Here is an 18,295-nt window from a genome sequence, read left to right on the forward strand (position 1 = left end):
TGCCCTAGTTCAGACTTGCATTGGAAAATATAATGACATCAGGTTTAGATGCGTCAAATTTGCATCCATCCGACCGAAACAACCTGCCTTTTGCAAAAAAATCCATTCACCTGGGACTTTTTCGTACTACCAAGGTAGTTTGGCGCACTAGCAAAACCAAACTACACAAGAACAGGATGCACAAAATCTCATGCCGCCAATCGATCAGTCTCCAATTGCTCACGAAATCCTTACGGGAAGAGGGGGCAACTAGGGATGCAAGCGGCGCAGACCGCACGAACCTGCTGGGTCAGCCTGCACCACGAACCCGCATAACCCGCACCACGAGTCCGCATATCTGGAGGGGCGTCCATGCTGGTTTGGCCGCGCTACCCAGCGGCGCCGCGAGCCCGCCGCTCACGCCCTCACTTGCGGCACCAATGACCGCTTCATTGCAAGTTTGTCATCCTGTGTTCCCCTCAGCCGAGCGCCGCCCTGTGCTCCATCGCGGTCGATGCTTGGGCCAACGCGGAGGAGAACGTGGCCGCGGTTTACTTGCCGGCACAGCCGAACAAGGCAATTATAACTTGCAGAGCAGAGCTCAATATACTCTGCTTCTCCAGCAGCTCCAGAAATAATCTGGCTGGCTATTTAGTATTCACAATCATGCTTGCTTGATTTTTGCAGGATCCCGGTTCGAAGAAAGCAAATATTGATTTGAACCTAAAAACTGAAAAAGGGAAGGAAAACAGCGAGATCAACAGGCATCGAGATTGATTATAACTGGCAGCGGCAAGCAACAGCAGCTTGCAGCTGCACAGCGGCAGAGCCTGCATTTCGACGACCGCAGCCGGGCTTCCGCTAAGCACCCTCGCAGAAAATGGCAGGCAGGGACTCCGGTACCCTTGCGGGCTATCCAGGTTGCCGTAAAGCCCGCAACACCCTAATTGAACCGTTTGACATTATTAAGGTGGGATGTGCAGTAACTTGAGCTGTTGTTTGTAATTTTGAGTCATATGATCAAGGACTCTCAACATCACTTTATCATTGGAGAAACAGTGTCACGACGATTTAAATCCAAATTCCTGGTGCCTCCATATCTTATCTAGATGAACCACATATACTACCATCCTTGCCATTCTTGCCCTCCTCCATATTCTCTCTAAAGTTTTAAGTTGATGAACTAGAAGATGGAGAACCCCTTTTACCCCCATGGATATTTATTGATTCCACAAGAAATTGTTCGTAGAGACACTTGGAGGATGGCAAGCTACCCTTCTGTTGCAAAAGCTAGCAAAGGCAATAAGCTTGACCATGTGCACGGTGTATGCCTCAAATATCGAATGCCTACTACCAAAGGTAATATCCAAGGAGGTAACCTAAAATCAAGTAAAAGAGAATCCTAAAGCAAGGAAAAAAGTGAACTCATATTACTAGTTCTTAAATGTTACAGCAGTAAGGACATCGAATATTTTATCCAGTATAAGTGTTATGGCTGTCCTAATTGCAGTTAAACTACCCTCGGTATCCCAAACTTTTGAGCAATGCTATTTAATGGAGTTGGACAAAAATTATGGGAAAAAAATGTTAAATGGATTCCATTTGCAACAATATATACTATAACGTGGAGTACTCGATCCCCATGTCATTAGAGAGAAAATAGAACAACACAGCTAGTTTATAATTATTTCCAGATCCCCTTAATAGTCAAGTCGATCATGTTCCATAAAAGCCCCACTGTCGCACTATATGCAATAATGATCAATAACCAGGTCCGATGCATCCAGACACAGATAGGTGTATATATAGTAGACATTTTCCTGATGCAGGATCGTCAGTACTGTGGCTGTGGATTATGAGATGATTTTTAATCAAAAATTCACAATTATTTTCAATGTTCCTTGTCAAGAAAGGCTAGCAATCCTGCAACGAGGTCAAAGATGTCATAAGAAAATGGAAAAATTCCAAATAACTCCCCTCAAGTATAACCAAAGTCTGGATAACCCCCTAAAGTATTTTTTAGTTCAGTTTACCCCCTAAACTAGGTCATTTGGTTCAATTTACCCCTTAACATAATTTATCTTTTTTTATTTCTCCATGCACAAGTGGAGTCTTAAGTTTAAATTTTGCGAAATGATAGCAAACATCATAAGACATGTTAGAAAAATACATTATGATTTTTTATCCAAACTACTCATGGTATCTACTGTGCCTATTCAACACTACTACGGTACCAGTAGTACCCAGTACCTAGTTGTTGGACAAGAAAAAACAGAGATTGGCGAAGTTTTGAAAGTGATCAGCATACTTGAGCTCGATGGCGCTAATGGTGGAACACTATCTCCTGAAGGATGACAACTAGATAGTGACTTTGCTAATGAGGCCCGCACAACAATTTTTTGGGCTCCAATGCTTGGTTGTCGGCCAAAGATTGTGACGACAAGTAAAAAAGGACTCATGATGCCTCCCAAGCCTACTAATTTTATGGCAACAACCATTCCCTTAGTCTTCTCGTCGGTGGAATAATAGAATTTTCATGTGCAGTTGGCTCCGAACTTCCTTCTCCCATATATATCTTGTTAATGAAAATAATGAAAAGGTCTCCCATATATATCACAGTAAATAAGTGAAACTAGTCGACACTATATGCGGACTAATGAGGCCCCCTAGGCAAACAGCTCATGTGGGGAGGTTTGCCAAAGCATCATCTAAGAAAGAGAATGGGTTTCGCACATGCAACTCGCTGCACATGATCGTTTAGCTCATTACTCGTGGGTTCAATGGTTGAAAAACTAAAATAGAAATATGAAAGAACACTACTACAGATTTCGCCATCACCACTGCCCTATCACCACTGGTTTTAAAAAAGAGCCGACGGTGATAGTATGGTATCACAGCCTGTTTGTGATGGTGTTTGTATTACAACCCGGCTGTGATCCCGGACCCTAAAATATTATCAACCGGAGTAACATTCGAATGTATAGAACAACAACTGAATTGTAATAGGGATGCCTTATGTGGCCAGCAAGACATGCATCTCTGGACGAGGCTTTTGTTGCAGTCTGTGGCCCCTCTTTCCTTGTAAGCCCATGATGCTAGTTCCAATATATAGTTGCATGACTGAAATAAGAGGTGTTTGGATCTTTAGGACCTCCTAAAATTTATGTCACATCGAATATTCGGAGGCTAATTAGGAGGACTAAATATGAGCTAATTATAAAACTAATTACACAGATGGAGGCTAATTCACGAGACGAATCTATTAAGCATAATTAATCCATCATTAGCACATGTTTACTGTAGCATCACATTGTCAGATCATGAACTAATTAGGCTTAATAGATTCATCTCGCAAATTAGTCTCCATCTGTGCAATTGGTTTTGTAATTGATCTATATTTAATACTCCTAATTAGTATCTAAACATTCGATGTGACAGTTAGGAGTGCCTAAAGAAACAAACACCCCCTAAGTCTGCCTAAGGTTTGAGTATGTGCGAAATAAGTCTGCCTAAGGTTTGGCAGCATGGTATTGCTATATTGGTATATCAAAGCTGCAGTGACAAAGGCATCTAATGATCAACGTACAATAGAACATTTTTGATTCAGCCTAATCTCTAAGTATCCAGTTGTCCATGCTTTCTAAGCACCTGAGACCACATAGTTAAAAGAAAGTCAGAGCTCTGCATCTGTCTCGGCATCTCCATCATCCTTTTACTAGGAATGGAAATAATTATGGCATTCCATGACCTTGAGATGGCGTGTGCACTGTCCTATGATTTCGTATGTAATTATGAGAGTCATATGATCAAGGACACTCAAAGGCAATATTTTACTGGAGAGACGATGCTACAACAATTTATACCAAAATTCGTGGTACTTCCATTTCTTATTTGGATTAATCACACTACTTGATATTCATCATGATTCATGATAGGGCTACTCGAATTATACGAAGACAAAGGACATCCCACATGCAATATATGAGCTCTAATTTAGCTTACTTGATGAAGTCAATGATAGGTGGAACCCCTTTTTTACCCACGTGATTATTTATTGATTCAACAAGACACTGTTCGTTGGGCTACACTTGAAAGACCGCATGTTGCTCTTTTGATGCAAAAACAAACAAGGAAATACGGGCAGCAACGTTTGCAGTGTATGCCTTATATGTCCAAACACTATGGCTTCCAAGGCCAATATCCAAGGAGGTTACTCAAAGCATGTAAAAAAATGAACGTTAAAGCAAGTGAAAAACTAATCTTATATTTTGTTTTGTGGACAAGGAATAAACGACCATCTAATTATTAACCATTACAATCAAGACATAGGAGGAAGATTTTAGGCAATGACTGTTATGACTATTCTAATTGCAGTTGAACTACCCCTCCATATCCCCAACTTTCGGGGAATATAATTTGCAGAGCTGTAGAAGCAAGATGGAAAAAGGAACTTTGTGTAATCATTAAATGGATAATGGATTCTATTATTTACACTAATACTATAATTTGGAATCACTACTGGAAAACTGAGCATTCGTCCAATGACGGTTTTTCATCCCGTACTAACGCCGCTCATTAGTACCGGTCGTCACGCACAGTACCATCGGAGCCCCTGTAGTACTGGTTCGGAGTCTCAGCCCGTACTAAATGGCGGCATGGGGACCGGGTGACCAACGGCTAGATTCACCTTAAAACCATTTAGTACCGGCTGGTAGCTTCAACCGGTACTAAATGGTGTTCACGCACGTGTGTACCAGCTAGTAGCTTCAACCGGTACTAAATATCACAATTTAGTACTGGCTAGAGCCACCAACCGGTACTACAGTACACCCTATAAAATAAGCTCCTTATTCCTCCACGAACCCGAGCTAAATAAGCTCCTTATTCCTCCACGAGCCCAAGCTCAACCATTTGACCGAGAGCTCGGGCTTCTTCACTCCATGAGCAACCTAGGAGAGGTGCTGCCCATTTTTTTCATGATTTGTGGGGATGTCACTATTCCAACTGTTCTAAAGGTTAGCAACTTCATCCTTCCTCCTCTCATGATTAGTATTCTATATTTTATGCTTTGTAGCTAGAGAAATTTGTGCTTTTTTAGAGTGAAGATGAATGGAGAGTTTTTTCATTTATACATGCATGGAGAATGTAGATTTTTTACTTAAGAAAGTCTGTTCGATATTGAGAAAACCGTATTGGATATTGACAAATATGTATTGTGTTAATTACTTTTAGGACAATGTTGAAACAAAAATATTCAACTAATTTTGTTACTTTACATAAATAACATAGTTGAGCTCAAGCTGACAACGATTCGGGACAAAGGGAGTTGCTGCTGAACTTCTCCACAAAATTTGTAGGGATTTAATTTGCTCATCGATAGTGGTTCATAAAAGGTTAGCAATATTTTTCAGAAAGTTTTTCTTACATTTGTCGCTTTACAAATGGAGAAGTAAATTAAAAAGTTTTTTAGATGGACTGGCAATGGTTGTACGGCAACTGGTGCTCCATGGCGTTCAATAATGGCCTAAAGACTTTTCTCGAAGCAGCAGAGGCCAACAAGTCACCAAAGGATTTCATGCACTATCCATATATTTCATTGGGGTTCCATGGAAAACTATATTCTTTGGACCAAGGACAGTGAAGAAGGAGATGTAATGGAAGACGGTGAAGAAGAAGATGATGATAATAACATTCCAGCTGACTGGGATGAAGGCGGTGCCTTTGCAGATTTTGAAATGGCCGAGGCTGAAGAAGATTTTGTAGAAGATGAACCAATTGACGAACTAGGTCTGGTATTGCTACATGCAAAGAAAGACTCCAAAATTGCGAAAGAGACTAAGAAGTTTGAGAATATGTTGGAGGATCACAAAAAGTTGTTGTACCCCGATTACAAATAGGGTCACAAAAAGTTGGGTAGCACACTGGAATTGATGCAGTGGAAGATAGCAAATGGTGTGACCAATAAGGGATTTACGGAGTTATTGAGAATCGTAAACGACATGCTTTCCGAGGCTAATGAACTGCCCTCAACCACATATGAAGCAAAAAAGTTGTTTGCCCTCTAGGATTGGATGCATAGAAGATACACGGATGTCCTAATGATTGTATCCTTTATCGTGGTGAGGAATATGAGATATTAGATGGTTGTCCTATTTGTGACACATTACGGTATAAGATCAAGCGAGATAACCCTTGTGATGTTGAGGGGCAAAGGTGATGTGGTATTTCCATGTAATACCGTGTTTAATTGCTTGTTCAGAAACAAGAAACATGCTAAGTTGATGCGATGGCACAAACAAGAACGTAACCAAGATGAGAAGTTGAGGCACCCCACAGTGGAGAAACGTTGACAAAGAATTTCCATACTTTGAGAAGGATGCAAGGAACATAAGGTTTGGTTTAAGCACTGATGGAATAAATCCTTTGGGTGAGTTCGGTAGTGCTCATAGTACATGGCCTGTGCCCCTATGTATCTTCAATCTTCCTTCTTGGTTGTGCATGAAGTGAAAGGTCATCATGATGCCAGTTTTTATCCAAGGTCTAAACCAATCTAGCAATGACATTGACATGTACCTCAGACCGTTGGTTGAGGAACTTTTACTGCATTGGAAGGAAGAGGACAGACTTGTGTGGGATGAGGACAAACAGGAGACTTTCATTCTCAGAGCATCGCTTTTTGTAACCATCAATTATTGGCCTGCACTTAGTAACCTAGCAGGACAGACGAACAAGGGGTATCGGGCGTGCACCTACTGTCTAGATGAAACCAAAAACATGTATCTAAAACACTGTCAGAAGGTGGTGTATATGGGCCATTGTCGATTTCTTGCTACGAATCACCCTTTAAGAAAGAAAGGAAAGCATTTTAAAGGGGAGCCCGATAGTCATGCTAAGCCTTTGCACCATAACGGAAAGCGTGTATTTTCTATGATAAAGGATGTGAAGGTAGTCTTTGGTAAGGGTTCCGGTAGCCAACCTATTCCATATGATGATAACGGATGTGCAGCCATGTGGAAGAAGAAGTTTATATTGTGGGAGCTACCTTATTGGGAAGTTCTAGAGGTCCGTAACGCAATTGACGTGATGCACCTAACGAAGAATCTTTGCGTGAACCTGCTAGGCTTCCTCAGTGTTTATGGTGCGCCAAAGGATACATTGGAAGCAAGGCAGGACTTGAAACATCCAGAACAACGAGAGGACCTACATCCGAGAAAGAGAGAGAATGGACAACACTACTTATGTCCTTACATCTTTAGTCTTAGCAAAGAGGAGAAAGAAAGTATGTTTGTTTGCTTGAATAGTATGAAGCTCCCGTCCACATACTCCTGTAATATACAGGGAATAATAAATGTGAAAGAGAAGAAATTCACAAATCTAAAGTCACATGACTCCCATGTCCTGATGGCATAGCTGCTTCCGGTTGCACTGATGGGTATTCTACCAGAGAATGTGAGATTGGCAATCGTAAAGCTATGTGTGTTCCTCAATGAAATTTCATAGAAGGCAATCGATCCAAACAATCTAATAAAGCTACACAATGATGTGGTCCAATGTCTTGTCAGCTTTGAGGTGGTCTTTCCACCTTTCTTCTTTAATATTATGACTCACCTATTGGTTCATCTTGTTAAAGAGATAACCATTCTGGGTCCAGTATACCTGCACAATATGTGGCCTTTCGAGAGGTTCATGTCGGTTCTTAAAGAAGTACGTTCCCAATCGTGCCCGTCCAAGGAATATGGAACAAAGGAGGTCATTGAGTTTTGTGCTGACTTTATTGATGAATTTAGTCTGATAGGGGTCCCCATCTCACGCCATGAGGGCCACGTGAAGGGAAAGGGCACACTCGGGAAGAAAGCTAATATGAACATACATGAGACTAAAATCCGCCAAGCAAACTTCACAATGCTGTAGGATTCATCCTTGGTGGCTCCATATATGAAAGAGCACAAGGATATTGTACAGTTCGAAAACTTGGGGAAGTCTGAGGCCTGGATTACACGGCATCACATAGATACTTTCGCAACATGGATCCAACGACACCTCATGGGTAACGAGATGATTGATGAACAACTTCAGTAGTTGGCTAGGGAATCATTTATCTCGATACTGCAATACCAAGGGTATGAGACAAATGGGTATACATTTTATACAAGAGCCCATGATCAAAAGAGTAGCAACCAAAATAGTAGTGTCCGTATAGTTGCAATAGACCATAATGGGAATAAGGACAACTACTATGGTGTCATAGAGGAGATATGGGAACTTGATTATGGACCTTTAAAGGTCCCTCTATTCCACTACCAATGGGTTGCTGGAGGAGGTGTAACAAAAGACTGTTATGAGATGACAATAGTGGACCTCAACAAGATTGGATATAGAAACGAACCATTCGTCCTAGGCAAGGATGTGAGTTAGATTTTCTATGTGAAGGACATGTCAAGCAAACCCAAGATGAAGGTCGGTAAAAAGTCAGAAGATGAGCCAAAACATCACATAGTTCTGCCATGGAAAAGAAAAATCATTGGAGTTGAGGATGTTTCAGACAAGTCAGAAGATTTTGATTAGTTTGATGACCTTCCTCCATTCTCGGTTGAGGTTCACCCCAGCATCTTATTATCAAAACAAGATGCTTTGTACTTACGCCATGATCATTACCAAGGGACGTTCCTCAACAAGAATATTATCAATGTTCCATTGAATAATGATGAGTAGCTTTAGAACATTAATATTATGTGGTATTATGTGGTCATGTGATGAACTATGTAATGTATTTTATACAATTTGAAAAATTATATGGTATTTCTCTCGATTAACGATACTATTCGTACAACTTGGATCAAATAAAACAAACACAAATTCATAAATTATTTTTCAATGGTCAAAATATTAAATATTTGCACTATTTTGGATCATCAAAAGTCTGGAAACATTAAATTAGAAGCAATTATACAAGTACATTGTATACTAATAGCATAATTGTCAAATTTATTATAGCTAATATTTCTTAATAATTTGCCTGTTCAAAATAGTAGTTTTTTTCTTTTTTCTAGATTAATAGCAGTATGGAAACATTTCATATCCTATTAGTAATTATAAAATTCAAATTTTACTATATAAATAAATTGTTGAATGGTGTACAGATAGTCAATAGTAAGGTATGAAACTTTTTTCAAATTTTTTCCCAAGTTTACTCCATTTATTAAGCATAAAAAAAGACAGCAGCAATTTTAGAAATATGAAAAGAAAATAGAGTGCATGCAAGAAATGAAATGTTGAAGGGAGATTAGTACCAGGCGGGGCCTTGCACGGTACTAAATGTACTAAATGAAAACATTTAGTACCGAGCAGTAGCTAGCACTGGTACTAAAGGCCAATTTGTACCGGGCAAGGTCTCCACCATGTACTAATATGCCAAACTTACAAAAACCCCACCCCTCTTCTTCTCCAACACTTAGCCACGTAGTTGTTCCCTCTCTTGATCCTGCCGCCACTCCACCGCCCCCGACGTCGTCGTCCACCATTGACCGCTGCCCCGGCTCCTCCTCAAGGTCCGGCCGTGCTCGGCGCTACCCGGCATCATGGCGTACTCCCCCCGTCGCAATCCGTGCTCCTCCTCGATGTTCGCACCACCCGCTGCCTTGATAAACTAGCCCCCTTCCTCACTGGCCGCGGCCCCGGCTCCTCCTCGACTTCCTCGACGTCCGGCCACACCCAGCGCTCCCTGGCATCACGGCGCACACCACCCTACCATAGTACGCGCTCCTCCTCGACGTTCGCGCCACCCGCCGCACCGGCCAATCGGCCCCCTTCCTCGTCGGCCGCGGCCCCGGCTCCTCCTCGACGTCCAGCCGCACCCGACGCTCCCTCGGCACCGCGGCGTGCATCCTCCCTGCAGGATTTAGCGCTCCCGCCACCGGCTGCCGCCCCACCCCGGTCGGCCCCTCTTTGCTCACTGTGCTTCCACCACCGCGCCTCGCCCCCGTGCGCGCCGTGCGCTGGCAGCCCTTCGGCCGCCTCTGCCCTCGTCGCAGCCTCCATCACCAAGAGCTCATGCCAGCCGCTGCCAGGACCTGCGTACTCCGGTCTCCGCCCCCACCGCCGCACCCTCGGCCCTTCCGTGTGCATATGTAAGCACCTAACACCCCCCCTACCCCGATCGCTGATGTCAGCAAGCCCCATGATGACTTCAGCAACTAGAAATTAGAAAACTATTAGAAAACATAGGAAATTGCTGGAAATCTGTGAGATTTCTGCAAAATGGCTAGAAACTTACTTACATGCTGCCTAGAATTATTTCTTTTGTTTCATTTAATTACATTCTATTTACAATTACTTTCTTAATTGTTTCTTTTAGTATTGGCTAGAATTACTTGTTAGTATGGAAGATAAAAATATAGAAAAATATTATAAAACATAGGAAATTGTTAGAAGTCAGTGAGATTAATGCAAAATGGCTAGAAACTTACATACATGCTGCCTAGAATTATTTCTTTTATTTCATTTAGTTAAATTCTATTTACAATTACTTTCTTAATTGTTTCTTTTAGTAATGGCTAGAATTACTTGTTAGTATGGAAGATAAAAATATAGAAAAATATTAGAAAACATAGGAAATTGCTAGAAATCAGTGAGATTACTGCAAAATATCTAGAAACTTACTTACATGCTGCCTAGAATTACTTCTTTTTTTCATTTAGTTACATTCTATTACAATTACTTTCTTAATTATTTCTTTTAGTAATGGCTAGAAACTTTCTTAATTGTTTGTCTTGTTTCATTTATTCTGAATTACTTTATAAATACCTTATTTTTTCTTGTACTAGTTAAAATGGGAGACAGGGAGGAAGAGGAGTTCCTGCATCATATTATTAGTGAAGGCAGCAACTACAACGTAGAAGTAGATGATGTTGCAGCCGAAAAGGATGATGTCAGCCAGTACCTAAATATGACTGGTGATGGCGGTGATGATGCTCCAGCCAAAGAGGAGGAAGAAATTGCCAAGGCATATGAATCCCTATATACATAAACATGATTTGAATTTTCTACCTACCATTAATGCATCTATTTTTTAGCCATCTGGATCCTCAACGAGGCCTAAATGGAAATAAGGCGGGAAGAAAAAGTTGGAGGGTAGTACCATCACACAGAAGTGGACGATGAAGCCGCACCAATTGCTCCCCCTGGTGTGATTACAACCTTTGTCAATCAATGTGGGTTTATTGTTCAGGAAAACATCCCCATAAGCATGAAAAAATGGAGGGCAACCGCACTTACTGATGCACCTAAAGATATCATCCCTGAGCAAGAGAAGGAAATGTGTTGGCAACAATTGGTACTGCACTTCACATATTCAAAAGGGAAAACAAAAGAACCGAAGGAATTTGCCTTTAGAAAGATGGCAATTGCTTTCCAAACGTTCAAGAAAAACTTGCACAAAGACTTTATCAAGAAGGGCATCGAACTAGATGTGGAGAACAAGTTACAGAAGCTATGACCTTACTGGAAGCATTCAAGCAATACAAGTTATCGGAAGATACCAAAAGGAAAGCTCAAGGTGCCAAAGATAATGCGAGCAAAAATAAATATTTTCATCATCTTGGCCAAGGAGCTTATAAGACGGTGATGTCGAAATGGCAAAGGATGGAAGAAGAACTAATGGCAAGAGGAATCATGCCAGCAACTCTCGATTGGCCATTACAAGCAAAGAACCTTTTCTACGCTCTGCGGCACACTAAATAGGGAAGATGGATCATTTATTACTAACGGTTCATTAATAGCAGAATTCACCAGGTTGGAAGCTACACTAAAGGCTAAACGGCAAGGAACTTTCAAGCCTGACACAAAGAAAGATGAGCTAACTTATGCACTTGGGAATTCGGAACACACTAGACGTGTCCGAGGCATGGGTGTAGTTCCATGGAAGAAAGGATTAAGTGAAGATATGGAGTCTTACAGAAGTCGACGAAGAAGCAAGGCCGCAGTAGAAGAGAAGTTGCGTATCCTAAAAGAGCAAGTAACTTCGACTAATGAAAGAATGGATCAGCTTCAAGAGGCGATATCACTTAGCCAAGCAGGAGCTGCATCATGTGCTAATGTGGACATAATAAGCCCCGCTTCCCAGCGTTGTAGCAGCGTCGCTTCCACGGAGTTCCAACCAGTAGAAAAACCATCTAACATGGTTGCAGGCAACAACCAACACTACCCTGTGGACAACATCACTGTGAGGACCCCATGTGAGCTTCTTACTTCGATGAGGAAAACGGTAAAAGTAGTGGCTCACGGTATTGATGAAGTACCGATACCAGGCAGGACAAATCATGGCGTGCAGATTCCTGAAGGATATGCTAGAGTCTAGGTTGACCGAGTGGAAATAGGATAGGAGACCTGGACCTCGAGATTCTTGGAGGCGATGGTGAAATGGAACTGGGACACGCCATCCACATCTGGATTTGTTGGGCCAACCGCTACGAAAGGTTTCCGCAAGCAGACACAGTTCTCACATCATTCCCTTAGATGTCAAGGCACAGATCACCAATGCCACCATCCAGGAATGCACCAGCTACAAGGGACCAAAGCATGAGTCCACCATTACCTCAGCCTCCACTTGCTAAAATGAAAAACCCAAAGGCTTCGATTCCACCACCACCTAAGCTATAGAAAAACTCACGTCCTAAAATAGAAAAGCATGCACCTCTGAAGTTGGCATATGAATGCATAGATGAGGAATGACACCGGATATCAATGGCTGAGGGTGCTGCTCACTTCGACCGAAAGAAGAAGCCCGAGGAACGAAGAAATACTTTAAATATCTAGTGGTTAAAAAAGTAGTGAAAGACCCATCTCAGACTATGACCTGTCAATCACAAAGTCACATCAGAAGAAAAAAAAGACCATGGTCCACCATTTCCCAATTCGGAGAACAATCTCAACAATCGATCGATCCACTCAAAGTGTTTTCAAAAGAAGATGAGGTTTTGGCTTTATTTATTGCCTCAACCAATCTCACAAAAGCTCAACTCCTAGGGGGGGGCATATTCCAAAATCACCCATAGGCTGGTAAATGGGAGTTTAAGCTAGGGAACCTCTTGTGTGGTCACATTTGGTGGATCACCTACCAACGAAAATGTATGCCTTTCATAAATGTTACATGGAGGCCGTTGCAGATGGACGGATCATGTTCACTGCTCAGGTTCAAGACCGCAGAGAAGTGTTATATTCTATACAAGGCTTAGATAAGATGGTGGTTGGATGCTATTATTTCATATACTATTTTCTACACTAAATCAGTACACTTGGTCGTTGTAGCTTATTCACCAAACATGTGAATTTATACTGACCGAAGCTGCTAGAGTACTGTACGTACTATATCATACTATACTTCTATGTGGCTCAGGTTATTCGGTGTATATATGGTTTAATGCGTAAAACCATACTACTACTATAAGTTTGTACTTTTGACATACATAATTGTAATGCAATAGCAGTGTACATCGCACCCATCATTTTTTCAAGCACTTCCAAGTCTCTTCCAAATTCTTATCCATAATACAGAGTAAGTTGATGTTTTCCACTGTTACGTTGTCAATTTGGAAAAAGCGGATGTGCATTCTGTACTTGCAGAGTCTAAGTGGCTTAGGAGTTGATAGATCCTGAAATTCTGATTGTTTCTGAGGAAGGAAATGGTATCTTCCGTAAAAAAAACTCTGGTTTAATTTCTGTTTAGAGGAAGCATTAAGAAACCTAATTTTGTGTTGGGTTTTAGCCTCACATGTGACAAAAATAATTGAAGAGATCTTGCTGGTTTTTTTGCTTTTACCACTTTACATTTGTTTTAGTGCTCCTTCGAACCAACACTATGATATATATCGCCACTACATATTGGACCAGATTCGTTCAAATGATCTTCACTCCATCAGAATCGTGAATTGCTATTGCCTAAACCATTTTTAGTCTTCCCTAATCCCCACCAACCACAGAACACTTAAAAATTTAACAAGATGATCTAGCCTGTTGAACAGCTGCGTTGTTTTGCTTGTGGTCACGCCGTCTTATCTCATCTGTGCAGCACAATTGATCACGGCATCCACAACTACGCTGCTCCATCATGCGACCTCATGCATACTTCGATGGCGACTGGGCTGGGTGCCTAGACATATGCTGTTCCACCTCCGGCTACGCCATGTTCTTGGGGGATTCTTTGGTGTCACGATCGTCAAAACGGCAAATCACCGCTCGGGTGAAGGCCGCGCGTGTATCAACCACTAGTAGAGAAGTGACTTTCGATGCGTCCCCTTTTGTCCCGATTTAAAGTTGGTCCGGGACAACAGGGGGTGCGCCACGGTAGGCAAAAATGGAGGGGAGAGTTAGTCCCGGTTGGTAATTGCAACCGGGACTAAAGGCCCCCCTTTAGTCCCGGTTGCAACGGCTAGTTCCGAGGCATCGGTGGCGGCACCCTTTTGTCCCGGTTGGAGGCTCCAACCGGGATAAAAGGGTGGACCTTTGTCCTGGTTGAAGCCTCCACCCGGGATAAAAAGTTTAGTCCCGGTTGCAGCTTCCAACCGGCCTTTTGTCCCGGTTGGAGGATCCAACCGGAACTAAACTTTCAAGCGGGACAAAAGGTGTTCCTTTTTATCTCGGTTGGAGTTTTTAACCGGGATAAAAACTCATCCCCATTATATTACAAGACAGAGGCCTTTCTTCCTCCTCCAGCCCGAGCCAGTCCACCACATAGACAGAGAGCTGAGCTTCACCTACTCTCCGGTGGTGCCGAAGCAAGGGAGGTGCTGCCCAATTTTTTTCCCCTCATTTTCGTGGGAATTTCACTCAGCCAACACAAGTGTTGTGAAGGTTTGCTACTTCATCCTCGTGTTATGCTTTGATTTATGCTTTGGAGATGGAAAGATTAATTGCTAGAATGTGATGAAGTAGAAAATGGAGAGGTATTTTGAGCTAGAATGTGAGGAAGATTGATGTGTCATATATAGTATGTATTCTTGCAGTGGTTTAAGAATGATGCTACCTTGTCTAGACGGTTTATCTTATCAAATTTAATAAGGTTTTTCAAATCCATACTTGTTGAACTTGCATACCGTATTCATCTCTGCGAGGATGTTCTCCGCCGAGCAGCAACGTATGTCAAGAAGGAGGTTCGATTCTACGAGAAATAGTGGATACGGACATTGTGACCGTGTCCCCTTTTCCGTAGAATCGAACCTCTTTCATGACGAAGTGCGGTGCCGCCCAGTTGAGGACATGCTCGCGAGATGATCACAGTCTTCAAGTTCAACCACTTATGCAGTGCTAAGGTAAGAATTTTTGTACATAGATGGCTTTTGCTACTGGAGGAAGTGGCGATGGTGGGGGTGATCGTGGTTCCTCTTTCGGCAAGGGGAAAATCACAAAGAAGAACGTAAGGAAGATGAGATGCTGAGACACCCCACATATGGGGCCCAGTGGAGATCAACTGATAGAGCATTCCTGGACTTTGAAAGCGAAGCAAGGAACATAAGGTTTGGTTTAAGTACTGATGGATTCAATCCATTCGGTGAGTTGAGTAGTGGCCATAGTACTTGGCCTGTGACCCTATGTATGTTCAACCTTCCTCCTTGGCTGTGCATGAAGCGGAAGTTCATTATGATGCCGATACTTATCCAAGGCCCAAAACAACCCAGCAACGATATTGACGTGTACCTAAGACCGTTGGTTGACGACCTTTTACAGCTCTGGAAGGAAGAAGGTGTACGTGTGTGGGATGAAGATAGACAAGAGATCTTTAATCTACGAGCATTGTTGTTCGTAACCATCAATGATTGGCCTGCACTGAGTAACCTTTCAGGACAGACAAATAAGGGATATCGGGCATGCACCCACTGTTTAGACGACACAGACAGCATGTATTTGAAGCACTGTAAGAAGGTCGTCTATATGGGTCATCGTCGATTTCTCCTTGGTCACCACCAGCTGAGAAAGAGCGGGATGCATTTCAAAGGGGCGCCAGACCATCGTAAAAAACCTGCACATCGTAATGGAAAGCGTATCTTCGAGATGATGAAGGATGTAAATGTAGTCTTTGGAAAGGGTCCTTGAAGCCAAACTGTTCCGAACGACGATAACAGACATGTACCTATGCGGAAGAAAAAATCAATATTTTGGGAGCTACCTTATTGGGAAATCCTAGAGGTTCGCAACGCAATAGACGTGATGCACCTGACGAAGAATCTTTGCGTGAATGTGCTAGGCTTCATGGGTGTTTATGGGACCTCAAAAGATACATTGGAAGCACGACAGGACCTAAAAACCATGGGGCAATGAGATGACCTACATCCGGAAAAGAGAGATAATGGACAGCACTACTTACGTCCTGCCAGTTACACTCTCAGCTAGGAAGAGAAGGATAGCATGTTTGAATGCTTGAATAGTATGAAGGTCCCGTCTGGGTATTCCTCGAATATAAAGGGAATAATAAATATGAAACAAAAGAAGTTTACAAATGTCAAGGCCCATGACTGCCACATGTTGATGACCCAATTGCTTCCGGTTACACCGAGGGGTGTTCTACCAGAAAATGTCCGGTTGCCGCTCGTAAAGCTATGCGTGTTTCTCAATGCAATTTCGCAGAAGGCAATTGATCCATCCAAGCTATCAAAGCTACAGAACGATGCGGTTCAATGTCTTGTCAGTTTTGAGTTGTTATTTCCACCATCCTTCTTCAATATTATGACGCACTTACTAGTTCACCTAGTAAAAGAGATTGATATTCTCGGACCTGTATACCTGCACAATATGTGGCCTTTCGAGAGGTTCATGGCAGTCCTAAAAAACTATGTTCTTAATCGTGCCCGTCCAGAAGGAAGCATCGCCAAGGGATATGGAACAGAGGAGGTGATCGAGTTTTGTGTTAATTTTATTGATTCAATTGACTCGATTGGGGTTCCAACTTCACGCCACGAGGGGAGACTCCGGGGAATGCGCACCCTTGGAAGGATATCAAGTTTCAGCAATGATACTGATTTGTTCGACAAGGCACACTACACTATTATACAACAGTCATCCTTTGTGTCTCTGTATATCGAGCAGCACAGGCAAATAGTAGTTTCCAAAAACCCAACCAAATCCGATGTTTGGCTTACCCGTCATCACATGGAAACTTTTTCCTCCTGGTTGTGCCAACAACTTATGGGTAACTCTAAGATTGACCAACAGCTTGCTTGGTTAGCTAGGGGACCTGCTAGCACAATCGTGAAATTCCAAGGCTATGAGATAAATGGTTATACATTTTACACGAGAGCCCAGGACCAGAAAAGCACGAACAGAATAGTGGTGTCCGCATAGATGCCATAGATAGAAATAATAGCAAGGAGTCGTATTATGGTTTCATATAGGAGATATGGGAACTCGAATACGGACCACTGTACATCCCTCTATTTCTTTGCAATTGGGTGAAGCTAATTGCCGTAACCAAAGATCAGTACGGAATGACAATAGTAGATCTGAGCAAGACTGGATACAGTGATGACCCATTCGTACTTTCCAATGATGTGCATCAGGTGTTCTATGTGAAGGACATGTGTAGCAAACCCAAGAGAAATCCAGAAGAGACATGGGAGCCAAAGTGCCACATAGTTCTTCCAGGTAAAAGAAAAATTGTGGGAGTCGAGGATAAAACAGACCAATCAGATGATTATGATCAGTTTGATGGCATGCCTCCATTCACAGTTGAAGTTGATCCAAGCATCCTGCTATCCAAAGAAGAGGCTCCGTACTTACGCCGCGATCATGATCAAGGAACTTTCATGAAGAAGAAATTTTACAACGTTGTATTGTAATGCGCTAAATGTACATGACCTTTGTGTAGTACTTGATACAATTTTTAATTTATCCTATGTATGATTTCATGTGTTCTTAAATTTGTTAGCTGAAGATTTATTAGATAAACATGAACAATGTTAACCACATACATACATGGATTTTTTTGCATGTTGAAATTATTTAATTGAATAATTTCTTGATCAGAGCGATGCAGTAAAATAATTATTTTAGAGGCTAAACGAACTGGTATAGAATTAATGACTAAATCACACTTATAATCAATATACTTGCTAATTACATATATTTTTGCATGTACAAAATATGTGAAGTTTTTTGTTTTTGCATCCTGAAATGCAGTGAAAACATAAATAAAATCATTTTCCAAAAAATAGGCGGGAGATGAAAGTGTGGGAAAAGAATGTTTTATCCCGGGTGCCAATTGAGACCAGGACAAAAGCTCCCCCTTTTATCCTGGTTGACAACTACAACCGGGATAAAAGGGTAGCTT

The sequence above is a fragment of the Setaria italica genome, chromosome VIII, assembly GCF_000263155.2.
Source record: "Setaria italica strain Yugu1 chromosome VIII, Setaria_italica_v2.0, whole genome shotgun sequence".
NCBI lineage: Eukaryota > Viridiplantae > Streptophyta > Magnoliopsida > Poales > Poaceae > Setaria > Setaria italica.